Raw genomic sequence first — 18524 nt, forward strand, 5'->3', positions numbered from 1 at the left:
AAGGTGTGGTTCGGCTGATTCAACACAGGCTTTCCACCATCGAGAATAACTTCCCACGTAACTTGTTCTATTTAAAGTCATTAAAGAGCCAGGCATGGTGGCGCACGCCTTTAATCCCAGCACTTGGGAGGCAGAGGCAGGCAGATTTCTGAGTTCGAGGCCAGCCTGGTCTACAAAGTGAGTTTCAGGACAGCCAAGGCTACACAGAGAAACCCTGTCTCGAAAAACCTAAATAAATAAATAAATAAAAAGTCATTGAAGGCATCAGAATGCCAGGGTAATGGAGAAACAGGTTCAGAAGAACCTGGATATGGTCTTCCCAGGTAAGGTGGGGGAAGTCTTATTTCCAATTCAATGGGAACCAAATCCATCTTTTATGTCTGCTCTTCCAAATGCTTTTGCTTTAGACCTAGAACAGAGAAGTATTTGGAACCCAGAGATTCCCCAGGACGCAGCATCTCTACAGCACCTGGCAGACAGGCTTGGAGCACTGAGGCCACAGCCCTGGTTGACAGAGTGGTCCCTTTTTTGCTTGTCTTACATGTCCCTGAATCCTGAAGGAGAGTGAATTGGGCATGGTGGGAGGCTAACGTGTCCTACTCAAGTGTGAACGTGAAGAGCCTCACAGCCGGATGTGAACACCCCCAGGGATTCCAACAGGCCATGCCCAGCCACTGCTGCTCATCGGGAGACATGCACTGTCCAGTTTTCTTGTCTGTACAGAAAATGAGTTATGGTCCGAGTGGGTATAGTGCAGGGTCCAGGTTTGGCTCGCTCAAGAGCTTTGAAACTTGGTTCTCCAGACAAGGGTTCATCTCCACAGCAAAGGCAGAACCTTCCCGATGTGGGTGAGAACAGCTCATCCTGCCTGCCCATGACCTGGTTCACCCCAAGCTGACAGTCCCATTGGAGATAATACTTTCATCCTGGGTTTTCCAGGATGCCAGGGCTGCCCAAGGCCCTTGTGACAGAAGAGGGGTCAGTTTAGCCCCTAGTAGATTCCAATAAGTTGCTTTTTTGGTGTCTCTCAACCCTGACCTCATGTCAATGTTTCCTTCTTCCTGCTAAGAAGCCTGACGCCCAAAGCCTGAGATGTAGGAGCTCTGTCAGATCTTCTTTAAAAGTAAGCCAATTCTATTGCCTTCAGATCTGGGGACTATCCAAAGGAAAGCATGAACCAAGGTCATTGAGTGACCTTTTGAAAAGGACATTGGAGTGGGGGTGGGGTGGGCAGAAGTTTGTTTTTCCTCTGTCAGTTCCTGCCAAGTATTGATTCCGTCTAGGTGAAGGTGAAAGGGTTCTCTTGTCTCTAATCCAGACATCTGAAAAGACTTCTGTTTAATCGTGCATCTATTCATCCTACAAATGTTGGTTGAGTGCCTATCACCTGGCAGGCGCACACTAATTCAAGCACCCAGGAATCACTACGGACAAGACGCTTGCACGGTAGGAGCTTATCTTCAGTAGGTTGTAAGACAACAAACAGGTGAACGAGTGAACTCTCTCTCCAGCGTCTGGTGAATGTGTGAAAAAGCAAGCAAGGCCCAGTGTGGTGGCACGGCTCTGCAGAGGGGTTTCAGCCAGCACAGCCTGTCCTCCATGACCCCAGAATGAGCAAGAAGCAGCCAGAGGAGTGTAGTCCAAACCGACAGATTATAGACATGGTAATCGGGGGCAAGCAGAAGGCAAGCTGGTACGGCTGGAACAAACGGGAAATGGTGCAGGCATAGGCGTGAGAAGCAGACTGGCTGAAGGCCAGGAGAACGTGTCCAAAACTGAGTTAGCTCCGACTTTGGTGGGTAGGGGAAGGCTTTTGTCAAAGAGTCCCAGCAGCGGCAAGGGATTGTTTAGGGAGATCCCTTCCAACTCCAGATTACACGAGAATGAGCTTCCGTATGACTGAAAGCCAGCCATGACCTAGGGTGTTCTGCTGCTTATTAACAGGACATATGGGAGACAAATGGTAAAGACATACAAATAAAAAAGTCTGATAATATCGATGTATCATTCAGAGACTGTTAGTGCTGGGGGTTGAATGTGTCTCCCAGAAGTTGAGGTGTTGGAAACTTCCCTGAGTCATATGATGCTGTATTTTGTACTGGAGCCTTTGTGGGGGGCGGGGGGGGGTAGGATTATGTGGGTCACATGGGTAGTAAATACATTGATTACTTTTCTATACTATGATAAATACCATGACCAAAAGCAACTTGTAGAAGACTTTGTGTATGGCTTGCAGTCCCAGAGAAGAGTGGGGGGATGCTTGGGGTCGAGTGGCTGGAGCAGATCACGTCTTCAACCACAAATAGGAAACAGAGAGAGCTCACTGGAAATGGGGTAAGGCTAGACACCCTCAAAACCTGTCCCCTCCTCTTGTGACATACTTCCTCCAGTAAGGCTCCACCTCCTGAAGGTTCCACAACCTTCCTTAACAGCACCACCAAACAAGAACCAAGTGCTCATATACCGGAACCTATGGGAGCCATTTCTCATTCAAACCACCACAGGGGAAGACTCATATAACTTCATTAATAACTTTGTAGCATGAACCCCTAGCTAGCATGCTTATTCTGTGTCAACATGTGATTTCTACCAAGTTATGATTCAGGAAGAACACTCTAGCCAGATCTTAGGCACATATGGTACCAAGCTCTTGAACTTCCCAGTCTATAGAACCACCAGCCAAATAAACTCTTCTTTGTAAACTACCCAGCCTTGGGTGTTTTGTTACAGCAACAGAAAATAAGCCAATGAGATCTTTATTTTTAGACGTGCATTTAAGTATTTAGAGATGAGGAAACACCATATCTCAAATGTTCAAGGGGGGGAAATGTGCTTACAGGTGTCTCAGGAGTGGGTTGGTGTTTGGTGTGAGGGAGGACAAAGGAAAAAGGAAATATAACCAAGTGGTATAATGATACCTGAGGGGTCTGAGTGAAGGCTCTGAGTACAAATCTTCTCCACTTGTTTTGCACTTTTCTCTGAAATACTCAAGGATAAAAAGCAAAACCCTGCCAATTTACTTCAAAGGAAAAATGTGGGGAGTGTAGACTGAAGCTTTATGTATTTAGGCATGCATTACAGTGAGACACTCTCATAAACCAAATGCCCCAAAACAGAAACTTATATGTGTGTGTTCCAGTCCACATTGGTGCACACATGTATATGCACGTGTATGGAGGCCAGAGGCCAATATCAGGTGTCTTCCTCAGTCACTCCCCACCTCATTTTAGAGTCTCTTGTACATCATTGCTCTAATTCAGCTGGACTTGCTGGCTAGCAAGTCTCTGAAATCTTCACATCTCTACCTCCCCTGGGCTGGGCTCGCTTGTATATACTGCTGTATGGATATACTGGCTTCTTATGTGGTTGCTAGGGAACCCAGACTCAGATCCTCACATTTGTATGGTAAGCATTTGACTGACTGAGCAACACCCCCCAACACACCCCCCCGAGAAGATTTGCTGTTGCTGTTATTGTTATTGTTGTTATCACAGACAGTTGCTGTTATTGTTGTTGTTGTTGTTATCATAGACAGATGATGGACCCAATGGTCAATCTTCACCCCCATATGGAGCAGCTGTTACACACAGGCCAGATGGTAAAAAAATGGGGCATCCTCCAGCCCAGGGGTTTTTGTTTGTTTCTTTTGATATATAAAATACCAGGGGTAGGAGCCCATCTCTCCAAATCTCCCAGAGGCTCTACTATGAAAGTGACTGCAAGGTGTGTCTGGTCCCCATAGCCTCTGGATCAGAGAGCTTCCCCCAAATTCTCATGGATGACTCTAGAATCTGGGGAGCACTCCAGCGCTGTAGTTGGATCAAATGAAAACACGCAGGGTAAACATACTGAAGGACAGGTGCTTGCTGTTTGTTTAAATTGGTTGTAGTTGCAAAATGTTCAATTCTCATCTCTACTTCCCTCTGCCAATTTGCCCTGGCCCAGGCACTCATGATGCCTGCCAAAGGCAGGGTGAGTGGGAGGAGAGAGTAGGCTGGAGGGCCCAGGGCCAAGGCCATGGAGGGAGCAGGTGAGGCAGCTCCAATCTGCGTGCCCAGGGAGAGCCCAGTCATCAGGTGAGTCAGAGCCTGCTGTTGACAAACCTAAAGGGCCAGGTGAGGTCAGAGAGAAGGAGGAGCCGTGAGTGTGCCCTGGGAGGCAGAAGAGATGGACTTTCACGGCTAACCCGTATCAGTGATAGCATGGACCACTGTGGGCTTGATATCCCGCTCAGTGGGGTTTGATGCCTCAGAGGATCTTGGCACAAGGCAGGCATCATCGCCTCCTTAGGAACAAAGCCTGGAGGATGTGCAGAAGGTTCTAAGACTCCCTTGCAGCTATGCAGAGAAAGAGGAAAGTGGTCCTTTGCACTGAGGTCCAACCCACCAACACTGGCCCCAGTAGTAGAAAAACTCTTTAAGAAGGGGATTTCCAGCTATCAGTATCTCAAAGGCTCATCCAGAGATGGCTTTTTGTGACAGCTAACTATTCCAGACCAGACTTTCTCCTACCCACCCATGTGGGGCTGGGCTCAGCCCAGGTGCCCCTCAGGCCATTTAGATTGCCCCAGGCTGATCTCCTGTTGACTTGTAGGTACATGTACCTTGCTAGTTATATTTGAAGTTGTCCTCTGGGCTGAGGCTCAGCCCTCTGACTTGGTAGGACCTGAGGGGACCAGTTGAGTTGTAGGTACTTGTAGCACCATCTGCTAGGGGACTGGGAGGCATTTCCATGCCTGGTTAGGACTCTGAGGTAAATCTTCCTCATGTAAGCCGGATCCCCTCTTGGCCTCTTGACCTTCACCTTTTTGTAAAAAAAAAAAAAAAAAAAAAGTGCATGGCCAGTAGGATCCCCAGGACATAAAGGTGCTGTGCCTATCCCAAGGACCTGAGATCAATGGGGAAAGGAGAAAACCGACTCTCACAAGTGGTTCTCCGACTGCCACATCTGTGCCTGCTATGGAATGCTTGCACGTGTGTACACACAACGAAATGTAACCATTTTGTTTTTAAGGAGAACACTGGGCCCATTCAAATGAACAGCCTCTGGGCCCTGCCACCACTGTGTGTCCTCTGAAGTCCCTGTGAGAGTCTCTCCTCAGAATTCCACAGAGGCAGGATTTGATGTGGGGACTCCCCAGAAAGACGGGTTGGTAATCGTTCACACACAACCTCTCCTTTCAGACAGGTCGCTATCAGAACCTGGTGGCCACTGTAAAGCAGCAGTGTCCATGTGTCATCCGAAAATGACACTTGGGCAAAATAAATCCCAGTAAGCAGGGCTCTTTCCTGGAACACGCCACAGACTGCTTCTCAGAATGCCCAGTTCACTCCTACGGGTGCCCTTGCTCTCTCAGGGAACCTCCTCCCAGACAGCCAGAGGAGGATTCATTTTCCAGCCTTCCCTGACCACCACTCAGTGCTACCTTCAAACTGCATCCTCTGGCCTGCAGGCCTTCTGCACACGGTGAGCTTGCAGTGACTGGGGACTGTCAAGGAGGATCAGGCCCAGGGTTCTAGTGCTCTGGGAGACTGGGGCTGTGTGAGCCCCACTCTTTGTATCTCCAGTACTTTTGAGGACAGCAGAATTCTTCGTTCAGGGAAAGACCATGGCTGCTCCATCACAGACACGATGAGCAAACACAACATTGGAAGGGAAAGAGAGCGTCCTTCCCAGTTCCCTCCAGGCCTCTAGTACTATTCTTGGTGGGACTGTCTGCTGCGGGGCCTTTCTCAGCACAGCCCTGGGCAATGGGATAGAGAAGCACTGAGACCCATGTTTCTTTGAACTCTCTTTCACAGGAAATTTGGCTTCAAATTCTTGTACACCAGAAGGCCAAGGCAGCCTTGGGACAGGCACACTATGTCTCTTATCTGATGATGTCTGGACAGAGGCCTCTGGAAGCTCTTCTCGGAGCATCAAAAAGAGGCAGCTGGTGACCTCATGGGTCACGACTTTATTCCCTCCACTTGATTTCAAAACATGGGACTGACCTTCCTAGTTCCTGTCGGGGCTTTTAAGTTCAGACATGCAGACAGACAGACAGACAGACAGACGAGATGTGAGGGAGTACACTTGTTGCTCCTGTGACTAAAATCCCACAGGAGCTCAATGGTGCTGATTATTTATGGACCAGGGAAAGAAAGTGGGGGCCTGAAGCTGGGGAGATCTTGTTATCAGCTGAGCACAGCCATACTGACAAACCCCCTTTCCCAAAAGCAAAAATTCCTGAGAGGCAGGTGTGAAACCTAAAGGACTTTGTCCCCCTGAGTCATGATGTCAATGTGTGTAAACACCACCTCCGTGACAAAGTAATGCAGCAGCCAGGGACAATGCCGCGCTTCCTATTGGACTGCGCCTGTTTCTCTCTCTGTCCACAAAATACTACTTTCAAAGTCCACAAGTCAACGTTATAGAGCCAAGGGAGGAAATGACAACAGTCCTAAGCACAGTCTTGTTTTGTGTAATTTATGTTGTTTTGTCTGACTTTGAAGAACTGTAGGTTTATATAAAGTAAGCTAAATGTTTTCTTTCTGAAAACATCAAATGAAACTCCACATTCAAAGAGTGAAGAGTTCTTTGTCCGTGTTCCTAAGCGCTGAGAGCTTTCCTTAATGTGTGTTCTGTGACTGCAAGCTCTTCTCCTGAAGCCCAACACAGTTTTCTGTTGAAAAGTAGCCAGGATGGGAGCAAGCCTGGCCCAACAAGTGTCCTGAATGTTCGAGCTCCTTTTGTCATTGTAATGGGAGAGACACTCAGGAAGAGGGCCAGGACAGACTGAAGCTGTCCTGATCCAGCATCTGAGACAGAAAAGGCACAGACCTTCGTTGAGTATTGATTGATTGAATAGCCTCCAGATAACTTCTACCCACCTGCTGCTGCTGTCTGTGGGGCAGTTCTAATGACTGAATTCAGCTATTAGGGAGGCTGGGACAGTCCCCACCTCTGATGGCTGGGTCCAGCCTCTTCTGGGTTCATTTGGGGCCTTGGGTTGGGCTGAGACCAGGAGACAGCACTCCTCAATCTGTTGTGTGGTCCTCACAGATACCCAGTCTGGCAATGATGTACTAGCCATTTTCCTGACCTTATCACATATGACATCCGTCTGACCTATATTTCTCATATATGTATGCACGGACCTATGCTAGCTCCCACCTCCGGCCACAAGTGACAATGGACCTTTAGGAATCTCTGTGTACCATACACCTGAGGAAGTGCACGAGGGAAGGAGGAAAGCCACGTACCCAAGCAGCGCATGCCTGCAGAAGCCAGCGATAGAGGCTGCAAGGATACTGTGTTGTTGCTTGGCTTACAAAATACCAGAGAACAGCAACTAAAGTGAAGATGATTTAGCTTAGTTGGGCTCAGTTTGAGTCAATCATGGGACAGTCCCAGGGCCCGGGTGTGACACAATTGGTTCCATCACATCTGGAGAAGCAGTGCTAAATGAATACCGAAAGCCAGTTACATTTACTTATTTACTTATTTATATTCTTTTTATTCAGTTCAGGTCCCCCCAGGCCATGGGATGGTGCTGCCAATACTCAGGGTGGCTTTTTCTTCCTCAGCTTCTGGAACACCCTTACGAACAAGCTCAGGGGTGTATCTCTTGTGTGATTCTAAATCCAAGTCAAGTTGACAGTGAAGATGACCCACCACTGGCCACCAGATCTACTGACCCCTGTGTACCTGACACTTGTACACAGCTCAATCTTTAGCACCCAAGTCAGACTCCAAAGCTGAGGAGACTGAGGGTCAGGCACATGAGGAAGACATTCATTTTCTGGAGCTGCCTTAGCCAGTTGCTCCAGTGCCTTGACTTAATGCAGCTCACCTCAAAGGCCGCTATCTGGCCTTGTGTGTGTGTGTGTGTGTGTGTGTGTGTGTGTGTGTATGTGTGTGTGTGTATATATGTGTGTGTATGTGTGTGTGTTGTTCTCAGGGTTTTACCTGAATGATCTCCCTTAGTGCTCATATAAATATTAAGATGTATGTACCAAACCATACTGAACTGTAGAAAGGAATCCACATAGCTAGAAAGTGATGGGACCTGGTAGGTGTGGCTCATAGACTAATCAGAGGCATCGGCACAGACTCCACCTCCCTCGTGGTTCCTAAATACCTTGTCCTTGGGGACAGCTATATCCTGTCCAGTGGATTGTCAGCATGCAGTCCGAGAGTCTCTGGAGACCCCTCCCTTCAGACGCTGTATTTCTGCAGCCATTGAGTCTCACCCTTGACCTAGATCCTGCAGACCGATTGCGACCATCTGTTTTGTTCTGCTTTTCTCTCGAGCCTTCCTCCTTCCTACCTTCTCCTCTTTTCTGTCTGGTTTGTACTCCTCAGAATCTTTGTAACGGAAATTCCCTTAGCAAGTCGGCCTTTGTTATAGCTACTTGGCAAAATCCCAACCCGGGAGCCCTCCCTTCCACCTCTCTATGCCTGCACCCCGGCTTCTGGCAGTTTGGAGAGGGAATCACACAATTTGCCTGGGTACTTTTGTACTGGGCTCTCGACTCAGCTCAGCCTGCAGGTTGACCCTCAACACTGCCAGGCTAAGCTATGGATTCCATTATTCTCTCCAGTCATCTCTCATCCTGTGTCCTACAGGACCTGTGTGCTCTCCTGTCTCTGCATTTGGCCCTCATTCTGCTCCATAGATCCCTGCACTCTTCTTCCAATCCCCCCACCCTGCCCCATTTAACTCAACTTTCATCTTCTGGACATCAAACTGGCCATCTCATCCAGGCCGTGTCTCTCTCCTCCCTGCAGGGATAGCCAAGGCCTCCCAGCTGGGCTCTGGAGTCAGCCATCCCACTCCCTGGGTGTCTCTGGCCTCTTGCACAGTGCCCTTCTGTTTCTGGACAATTCCAACCAGCATCCAGCAGTGCTTCCTTGGTCCCCTGGCCTCCAGCCCCTCTGGCATAGAGACTTTTGAGCTCCTCTCTGCCTTCAGAGACACAGCTTTCAAAATAATCGGATTTGTTCACATTGTGTCTATTTTCTTAACTCCTTTTGCAGTCCTGGGCACAAGACACCCTGGCGAGGCTCCCAACGCTTTCCCTGGAGATCTCTGTCAAGGTTGCCAGCGACCTGGCTAGCTGGCTCTTGGATTTTATCCTGAGTCTGGACACACTCTGAGCATCTGTCAACAGACTCTCCCAGCTACCTCCCTGATGGTCCTTGTGAGCCCGCCCCTTTTTCAGACTCTTTCAGAGTGTGAGTGCTCCCTGGGCCCCTGGAGCTCTTTGTCTTCCTACCCCAGGTGTTTTTCCTCAGACTGTGGATAGAGTCAAAGCCGGTTCTCAAGCCAGTGATTCCAGGTCCATCCTGCATTTCTTTGAACTTCCTTCCAATGGATCTGTAGAGGCTGCAGCCTCACACCGTTTCCTCCACAGAGACCCCAGTCTTCCCATAACTGACACATCCGGATTCAACCTTCCCCACCAGTGTGTTCCCTACAGCAGTCGCCATCCCAGTAGGCTGACATGATGCCCTCCCCAGCCCACTCAAGCCTTTCTATAGAGTCTTCTCACATCATCTGAAATCTATACCCTGTGGTGACCTGGGGGGCACTGTCCTTTTGTCCATGTTCTGATCAAGATATTGTCCCAGAGACTCTCTCAGACCCTAAGGTCTTCCTCCTTGAAGATCCTGGGTATACAGCTTGTCTTGCCCTGCATAGCCTCCCCCCGACCCCCGTTCTTCACACGAGCTGGTTTTCCTTACTGTCTCTCTCTGTTTCAAATGCTATCTATCCAAGGCAGTCATCACTAACCAGCCTTATCTAAAGTGAGCCCCCTTTAGAGTCTTCATCTCAAACCCATGCTGTTTATTTCTAGCAGTACAATTTTAAATTGACTCTTCTTTGTGTTTTAAATCTCTCTGAAATTTGATTTGATCTTTATTTTCGACGAGAACAAATGTACATATATAAGAAATGAAATACATATTTTCAAAATATGTTTATACTGGCTGGCATCTTCTGATCATGTTCCTCAGTTGGACGTCTGTCTCAAATGCTAAAATAGATTTATTTGCATGTCCGTTTTGCTCTTTTTTGATGTTGCTGTGGACCCAAGAAAACCTGCCTCTTGCTTCATACGATATCCCTTGAGGATGCAGAGTGGTGCCTAGCATCTTCTGTTGGGTGCTGAATGGGAGACTGAAGGACAGAAAGCAGGGTTGGAGCCACCTGTGACTCATAACTCACAAAACTCACATGCAGCTCACACAGCATCCTGCAGAAGATCAAACACAGTAGCAGAGTTATTGTGAGGCTATCTGAGACTGAGGAAGGTCCGGGAAGTCTTCCTGGAGGAAGAGACTTGGGACTAGACAGCTGAGAGCCTGTCCCGTTTCTGCTGATTTCTGACCTCAGCAGAGCTTATGAAACTCAACTCAACTCTGGTCATGAAGGCTGGCGCTGATTTTGAGTTCATCTTGTTTCCCTCACGTGTCTGGCCTGTGGACGGAACTGGGATCTTCCAGGACCCCTATAGGCACTTTCTTTGAATAGCTGCATCCTACACTAACCTCATCACCCCCTGCTCTGCCATCCCCAACTCCACCCAGCCTCTTGGACAGGTTCATCTTCTTCCAAGAGGCCTTACCTTGCTCTCCCTGACACGGTCTCTCCCACTGGTGTCTCTGGGCTTTGTTTTCCTCCTGTTCCCACCGTTGTCCACACTCATCTGAGGGTGAATCAGGTTGACTGTGGTAAGAATACTGCCCCAAGGCTCACGGTGACTGGCGCATGTGAACTGGGAGGGGAACAGAGCCCTGTACTATTCACCCACCATGGTTTTTCCCATGGTCTCTATTTGAGGACACAGGCTGTGGTGCCTCCACCATCTGGAGTATTGCCAGGCACCACGGGAGTGAGAAACAAGGACAGCTGTGAGTCAGCTCTTACCAGTGCCCATCGTCTCAAAAACGCGACGTGTCTCTTTCCCTCCTGTTCTATGGGTCTGTGGGCTTTTTGCAGGGCGAGGAGAGGCAGGAGCAGCAAGCAAGAGTATTATCCAGTGCTCTCAAAGCGAGCTCACTGGCTTGCCCCTCCCATGCCTAGCTTGTAATTTGTGCAAAGATGCAGTATGAACGGGAACCCCACTTCCGGGCCAGGATGCCCCTTTCCGTTTCAGTGGATTCTAACACACACAGTAGGAGTAGGTGATTTTGAGGACTTTGGCTCAAGAGAGCTCTGGCAAAGTTTTGGATGACGTTTCCACTAGCTGACCTCATTTTGCCCCGCGCTTTTTAGCCACAAGCTCTATGTTTTTCCCTTTGGGTGTACAAACCTCTCCCAGCCTCACCTCGTCCTTCCACCCAGCGAGAGGTTTCTAAGGAACTGGTGAGGCCACAGCTGTTCTGTGTTGAGTCCTCCCCAAAGGCCAGCACTGGGGTCAATGTTTAATCACCTTTTCATGACTCCTCATCACAAACCAGCTGGTAAGGAGACTATTGTCCTCAAGCCACTTTTATAGAAACGAGGAAACTGAAGTTCAAAGAGGTTTTTTTAAACCTCCCAGCTTGTGGGCTGGACCTTCGGGCATTTCCCTAGTCTGTGTGACTGGCACGCCTGCCTCGTGACTGGCTGGCTCCTGGACTGAAAGGGGGCTGAAAGGGTGAGTCGGTGAAGGTCGGCCCTGCAGCCAGCCGCCAGCTCGCCTGGGAACCAAGTGTTCTGTGCAGGGGTTGAAGTGCATAGATAATGGTGGAATTTACCTCTCAAGATGGCAGGGCCAAGTGTGACTTTGTTTGATAAGCTTGGATTTTATGTCTTTAGAAGCAAACAAACAAACCATCAAGTGGCAGTGTGGCTGGCTGACTGCCCAGAAGCCTGACCCAGAGGGAGAGGCATGGACTCCACCCTCAGGAGAGCCAGGGTTCTGGGGTGATGAGCTTCATGGAGTTTCCCGCCAATACCCAGGTTCCCCTGGCTGGGTTTCTTCCAGCTTCTCCTGGTCTCCTTTGTGGGGTTCTGGAGCTATGGAAGAGCTCGCCCACAGCACATCCATTTTCAGGCTCACTCACTGACAGAAGGGACGGTGGCCACAGTGAATTACACTGATACCACACGACAGGCACGCAACTAAGAACTTTATTATTTGCATTGTGGTTTCTTTTTAAAATTTTCATTAATCATAGGGAACTGAGGCAGAGGCTCCTGAGTTCTGGGCTGGGCTGGGATATATAGTGATACTCTGTCTCAACGGTAGGAATTATTGTTCCTTTTTGTAGGAAGATAGAAACCATTTATTTTTAACTTGCTAGTAACAATTTTTTTCTAGTCATTTTATCTTAATTTTTAAAATTGATACATACGATGTAAAAAATGTAGGCTTATAGGTAGTAATATGATTTTTTCCACTTTTGAGGGTAGTTTTTTTCTTTACTTCAGGTCTTTTGTTTTGTTGTTGTTGTTGTTGTTGTTGTTTTAGGGGTTTTGCTTTGCCTTATTATTGCCAGCCTCCCTGAGAGACAGAGCTGTCTAGGCTGGCCTTGAACTCCCAGACATCTGCCTGCCTCTGCCTCCCCAGTACTGGGATTAAAAGAGTGTGCCACCACTCCCTGGATAAATAGAATCTTTTTGTTGTTGGTTTTATTTTGAGATGGGGTTTCTCTGCGTAGCCCTGACTGTCTTACAAATCACTGTGTAGATTCAGAACTCAGAGATTCACCTGCCTCTGCCTTAGGAATACTGGGATTAAAGGTATGGGCCAGGAACACTGCCTTTTCTCTTTGTTTGTGGTGTGGTTTGGTTTGTTGAGGCAGAATCTCAAAATGTAGACCTGACTGGCCTGGGGCTCACAAAGAACCAAGCACCTGCCTCTGCCTTTGGAGTGCAGTGTTACATGGCCACACCCAGAGCCCAGGTGATATTTTAATACAATGTACCCATGCTTTCACTGTGAAGAACTAAAAGATAATCGAGGACACAGAGACATGTGACTTGATCTTAAAATTAATTTATTTTTAATTGGCAATTCTGAATTATATATGTATATATTGATTTTGCACAACACAGTGTTTTAAAAAGTGCATGCATGGTAGAATGGTGTGGTGGTTTGTGTATGCTTGGCCCAGGGAGTAGCGCTTTTAGGAGGTGTGGCTTGTTGGGGTAGGTGTGGCCATGTTGAATAGCTGTGTCACTGTGGGTGTGGGCTTTAAGACCCTCATCCTAGGTCCTGGAGAGATGGCTCAGTGGTTAAGAGCACTGACTGCTCTTCCAAAGGTCCTGAGTTCAAATCCCAGCAACTACATGGTGGCTCACAACAATCTGTAATGACATCTGATGCCCTCTTCTGGTGTGTCTGAAGATAGCAACAGTATACTTACATATAGTAAATAAATAAATCTTTAAAAAAAAAAAAAAAGACCCTCATCCTAGCTGCCTGAGGAGTATTTGCCCTTGGAACAAGATGTAGAACTCTCAGCTCCTCCAGCTCCATGCCTGCCTAGATACTGCCATCCTCCTGCCTTGATGATAATGGACTGAACCTCTGAACCTGTGAGCCAGCCCCAATTAAATGTTGCCCTTGTAAGAGTTGCCTTGGTCACGGTGTCTGTTCACAGCAGTTAAACCCTAACTAAGACAAATGGCTAAATCAAACTCATTATTATATGTATTACCTCATTTAGTTGTTTTTGGTTTTTTGTTTTGTTTTACCTAAAGTCACCATCTGTGCAATAAATTTCTTGTGTGTCAGAGACCATACCGTGAGAAAGCAAGCTTCTCACAATCTCCCACCCTGACAGGCCAAATGGCCTCGTGATAGGAGCCGGTTGTCACTCCCTCCTCCCTGTTCCCTTCCTGGCACCTGAGGCTGTAAAAGCTGAATTATAGTCCCCTCTTCCCTATCTCTTCCTGACTCCCATGACTTCCAAGGACATGAGTTACGCCTGAGTCCCGCCTGACACCCCAAGGCTGTCAAGGAGGATCTATGTTCCAGAGATAAGATGCAGAGTGCCCGATGCCTGGAGCCTGACTTCGGCCCTCATGTCAGCAGATGCCCACTCTTTGTTCTTTGTTAAATTCCCCCTCAACCCCTCCCCTATTCCCCGAGATGTATGCTTTAAAACCAGGCGTCTCAGCCTAATATACGGAGACCTTGATAGGTACAATCTACTTGGTCATCCGCTTCTCTTTTCTCTTCCAATCCCATTTCCTTACAGGTTTGCGGTCCCCCTCGCACCCACGAATAACTGAATCCCGTGGGACGGGATACTTGAGTTATCCCTGTTGTATAAAACCTTAATCATTATCCCTTTAACTACTATTTCCCCCTCCACTATATTTTTTGAGTTATTCCATTTTACATATGATGAATATGAAGCTTGCATTAAAGTGTCCCCAAGCTCCCACCTATGGAGTGATGAGCTAAGCTAACAACCAACAAGCCTTCCAAAGGCCACAGTCCCTCCGCTTTACTGTGAAGAGCCCTTGATGATGCAAGATTGACGGATGGCAGTGATAAAGCTGGGAATGATGATGGTGATGCTCGTGGGGATGAGGCCAAGATTGACCTTCCCACTGTGAGTTGCAGATGATCTGAGTGTGTCATCTAAAGACTATTATACTAGAAGGCGAAGCTTTGGAGTGGCAGTGGTGATGGTGATGGGCCTTCATGAGGCAGAATTTAGTGGGAGTCAGATAGATTACTGAGGATAATGTCCTTGGATGGGATTAATATAATTCACAGGACTCTGAGAAGTTCACACACACACACACACACACACAAATTGCTACAAACAAAACAAGCCCCTAAATCAACCAGTCAATCAAACTCTCTCTCTCTCTCTGTTCCTCTCTCTGTCTCTCTCTGTGTGTCTCTCTCTGTCTCTCTGTCTCTCTCTCTCTGTCTCTCTCTCTCTCTCACACACACACACACACACAATTCTACCACAATGCCATCTGTTTTGTTGAGATGCAGCCACACAACCTTGCCAGAGACAAAATGGATGGAAGTTTAGACCTTCAAGTTTAGCCTCCAAACCTGTGAACTAAATAAACTTCTTTGCTTTACAGGGTATTTAGCTTCCAGTATCTGGCTTCTGCTGCTATGGCAACAGAGGATGAACTGAGAGGCCAGGGAGATAGTTCAATGGTTAAAATGTTTGCCCCATAAGCACCATGCATGAGGACTAGAGTTTGGATCCGGAATCCATGTGTCTTCCTCTTTGTTTCTATTGCTGTGATAAAACACTAACTATAAACAACTCAGAGTTCATGTCACTCAACAGATTACAGCCTGTCATCAGGGCAGAGACAGAGGCAGGAGCTGGAGGCAGGAACACAAGCAGAACCAAGGAAGAACCCTGCTTCCTGGCTTGCTCCTCTGTCTTTGTAGACATAATGGTTTTTGTGCACTGTCTAAAGGTTATCTTTAGGTTATTCAAATGCTGATTTTTCTGCCCCCATTTCTTGTCTCAACCCTCAGTATTGTCTAGACTCCTGTCTCCAGTTTGTGTAAAGGGTTCTTACCATTTATTCTTTGCCTTGTCAATAAATGCTGATCACCCAATGGCTGGGCAGAAGAGAGAATAGGGAGGAGCTTTGGAGTCACAAGGACAGGGCCATGGCTAGGAAGTAGCCAGATAAACATAGGATGTTAAGATAGATCATTTAAGCAGGGCGTGGTGGTGCACGCCTTTAATCCCAGCACTTGGGAGGCAGAGGCAGGCGGATTTCTGAGTTCGAGGCCAGCCTGGTCTACAAAGTGAGTTCCAGGACAGCCAGAGCTACACAGAGAAACCCTGTCTCGAAAAACCAAAAAAAAAAAAAAAAAAAAAAAAAAGATAGATCATTTAACCACCCAGATATTGAGGTGCAGCTTGAAATAAATCTTGGTTTCTCTGTGTGGTTAACTGGGGATTGATTTACTATTTATATCTTTATTAAAATATAATTTATTTTACACTCCTCATACTAGCTCAGCTTGTTTTTTGTTTGTTTGTTTGTTTGTTTGTTTGTTTGTTTTTTGTAACCTGGGACTGCTGACCAGATGTGGGCTTTCCCACATCAACCATCTGTCAACAAAATGTACCACAGGCTTGCCTACAAGCCATTCTGAAGGAAGCAATCCCTCAACTGAGCTTCCTTCTTCCTAGGAATGTCTGTGTCAAGTTATCTGTGTCAAAAACCAACCAGCACACTATATAGATGCTAGATGCACAAAGCAGCCCACTCACAACTCCAGCTTTTAGAAGGTGGAGATGGGATTCCTGGAGCAAGCTGGCTAGCTAGACTAGTCATAGCAACCAGCTCTGAGTTGAAAAAAGTAGAGAGTAATCATGAAAGACATCTGACATCAACTTTGGATGTCCATACAAATCACTACACAAATGTGAGCCTACACACATAAGCACACACATATCCATGCATGCATGCCACACAGGAGAAAGGAAAGAAAATGAACTGCTATGCCCCAAATGGTTACTAATGAGTGACCCGATTCTTAGCCTCTCTTAAAGTCAAAGCCTCCCTGCTCTCAGGGTCATAATGGAAGAGGCTTTGCCTGCATCAGGATGCTCAGTGAGTAGGAGCTGTTCTTCACTAATCCAGTCCCATATCCTCTCTCCCTGTCCAGCCACAGCCTACACACACACACACACACACACACACACACACACACACACACACACACACACACAGGCTTGCTGCAGAAGATCCAGGTTCCCACTGCAGCCACCTCTTCTGGGCACAGCTTCTCCTAGGTGAGGCATCTTCCTACCCTCTGCAATGACCTTTTCTCTCCAGCCTGACCCAGCCTGGCCCATCCCACTGGCCCAGCTTGACACACTTCTTGTCATATCTTCTGTATCCTTCTGCAGGTTATCCTGAGTAATGGCTGTGCCTGGTGGGCTCATTCCTCCTTTCATGGATTTATCCATTTGTCTTTTTTCAGCCATGTTTGTGAGGCACCTCCCATGAGCCAGGTGTGTATGATGTAGAGGAATGAGCCTGGGCTAGGGCAGGCATGAGTTCTGTTCTCTCTCCATCAGTTGTGTGGCTGGACAGATAACCATTTGTCAGCCTCCGGTTTGCTCTTCTGTAACATCAAGACCATCATGGATGGCATTGTGTGGAATGTGGGACCTAACAGTTCACCACAGGCCTTCTGTAACCCTAACTCTTTGCTTATGCCCTACTACTCCCACCACTGCTCCGACTGAAGCTCCTCACCAGTGCTCCACCAGAGCAAGTGACACATGGGGCTATGTTGAGGACTCTGAGTGGTTTAGGGTCAGAGCAGAGTTGAGGTGGAAGCCCCACAATAGCTGCCAGGCTCCTTAGATCATCGTGCATTCCTCTGAATACAGGCTTTCCTGGGTGTCCTGTCTGAATGGAGAGAAGGGAGCTGGTTGGAGCCCTTCCTTCAGGCCTGTGGGCTGCTTTGCTGAGCTATGTAGAGAAGAAAGCATAGCTCTCTCAGGGTCACACTGGAGCCATAATTGTGGGCAGATTCCTGAGACCGTCCTAGCAAGAATTCCTTCCAAACAGAGAGGGAGAAAAGGGCCAAAGAAGGAAGCAGGGGAAATAACAGGAAGTGAAGGCAGGTGCTAGTGAGAAAGGGAGGAAGAGGGCTTAAAGTCAGCAACCAGGGAGGGAGCAGAGCCACAGCGAGAATTGTCAGGGAGCCAGAATAATCTCTTGACATTCCTAGAGACATTCTAGAGACATTCTACCTATAGTAGAGTGCTTGTCTGGCATGCACGGGACCCTGTGCTCAAGTCCTAACCCTGTATAAGCTGGGCACTGAGCTGGAGAGGTAAAGACAGAGAGGATCAAAGCCATTCTTGCCCACATAGCAAGTTCAAGGCCAACCTGGACGACATGAGCCCCTGAGACCTAGTCTCAAAATAAAAGCGAACATCAAAAACACAGCCAAACCCAGGGCCTCAAATGGTACTGCAGATCCTCACAAGTGTGTGTTTATGTGTGTGTGTGTGTGTGTGTGTGTGTGTGTGTGCGCGCGTGTGTTTGTATATTCCTTCTCCTCATTTGTTGAAAGCTTTGACCACCTAAAGACTACATGAACACAATTACATTCATACACACACACACACACACACACACACACACCTTTTTTATGCCCTGTGTATTCCATTTTTATTTAAAAAAAAATAACTTGAACAAGGCTAAAATATATATTTTCTCACTGGTCAACCTCTCCCTCTTCCTCAGCAAAAACAACAAAGACCCCTGCATCTACTTTTCTTCCTAATCCCATATACGTAGATCGGAAATGGTTACATTCTGTAATTGTCACAGAGCAGTGGGGAAATGGAGTGAGCGGGTCGTCTCATTCTAGCCTCTAGGTTCTGGTCTTCTGCTAGGCTAAAGTAATCAAACCCTGCCATTGCTTGCTTAGCTGTTATAGCTAGAAGGGGGCTGATGTCCTTCGGCGATCTCCAGTACAGTTACAGTTGGACGGTGGCTGGGCTATAGTCACCAAACAATTGTCACTAACAGGATGGTGGCCAGTGCTGCCTAGTAGGATCTAGGATGGGGATACTGG

At 47.6% G+C, this 18524-nt stretch overlaps 1 long non-coding RNA gene across 2 annotated transcripts in view; it reads left to right on the top strand.

The window, feature by feature from the left end:
- Positions 1-1281: 1281 nt before the first annotated feature.
- Gm14009 overlaps positions 1282-18524 on the top strand; it is a 35545-nt gene continuing 18302 nt past the window's right edge. For both annotated transcript variants that reach the window (XR_374964.2, XR_866719.1), the window contains exon 1: positions 1282-1446. This is a non-coding gene — a long non-coding RNA (predicted gene 14009). The remainder of the gene's footprint in view (positions 1447-18524) is intronic.

Source organism: Mus musculus, chromosome 2, assembly GCF_000001635.26.
Source record: "Mus musculus strain C57BL/6J chromosome 2, GRCm38.p6 C57BL/6J".
In the NCBI taxonomy this organism is placed as follows: Eukaryota; Metazoa; Chordata; class Mammalia; order Rodentia; family Muridae; genus Mus; species Mus musculus.